We start from the raw sequence: 1,135 nt of genomic DNA, 5'->3' as shown, positions 1-1,135 counted from the left end.
TACACCACCCTTTAAGCTTTCTATAAGCTTATGCACGATAGATGTGTGCAGGTGATGTTAGGTTGCAGCAGTGTTGAGCTTGGAGAGTGCAGCGGTCTTCTGGAGCATGATTTTCGATTGATGTATTTTCTTTTCAGCATTGTACCCAAATGATTATATTAGTGGATATGTGATGATGATGTTGCCTTTATGATTTGGGTATACATATGGTTATGCTACTTCTAAGACAAATGTACATTGGAAAATCCTCCTTGTAGGATCTCAGGATCGGAACCTGGCATATGTATGCTGGCGGTCGAGAATGGGGTACTACGGAGGCTGTCGGCACCGGGTTTAGCGATTGGAATTCCTGTGAATCTAATTTTTAAGTTTGGGGCGTGACACAAAATCTTCAATTTCGTACGTAAGCGAACGGCCCAATTTACTTAAGTTTCATTACGATTTCTAAAGATATTCGCATTTCTTACACACTTTGCTCAGGGCTCAAGTTGTGCGTTTTTGGATACTATTTGGGCTCGATTCCTGAGATGGTCGTCAAGCCTAGTAGGACAGATATAATCTTATAGTTTCATGGTCATCGGACTTTCGACATGCGGTCCATGTCCGATATGGAGTTTCAATGTGCTCCCAAGAGCAACAGGCTTTTGGGATTTTTCGTAGGTTCTCAAGTAGTGTTGAGTTAGCGATTTTGATGGTTTTGGGTCATGCCATTTGTATAAATAGTGGGTTGAGCTAAATCCACTGATTAATCTAGTTCAGTTCTTAATTAATCTTCGCCTAAATTTCTAAAGGATACGATCCTTAGGTATTTCTGCCTGAGGTGGTACTCGGGCCTTTGTACGGAATTTTTTGAGACGTTACAAACCATCATTACCTTGAGAAGTGGAAAAGAAGTCGATAACAAGATAATGCAACTGGTAGAAATACTGGATGATGAGCCACTGTCTCAAGAGAATGATGAACCGATTATGGTTCAAGAGCCACAACAACAAAAGGATAAAGATACTAAGTCACATGAGCCTCTAGTTTTGTTCCCATCTTGACTTCGATACCCGATTATCCTCATGAAATATCAAGAGGTGTTGGATGTACTCCAAAAGTTCACTGTCAATATTCCTCTGCTTGATGCCATTAG

The sequence above is a fragment of the Magnolia sinica genome, chromosome 5, assembly GCF_029962835.1.
Source record: "Magnolia sinica isolate HGM2019 chromosome 5, MsV1, whole genome shotgun sequence".
Taxonomy (NCBI): domain Eukaryota; kingdom Viridiplantae; phylum Streptophyta; class Magnoliopsida; order Magnoliales; family Magnoliaceae; genus Magnolia; species Magnolia sinica.
Note: the sequence above shows the minus strand (reverse complement) of the source record.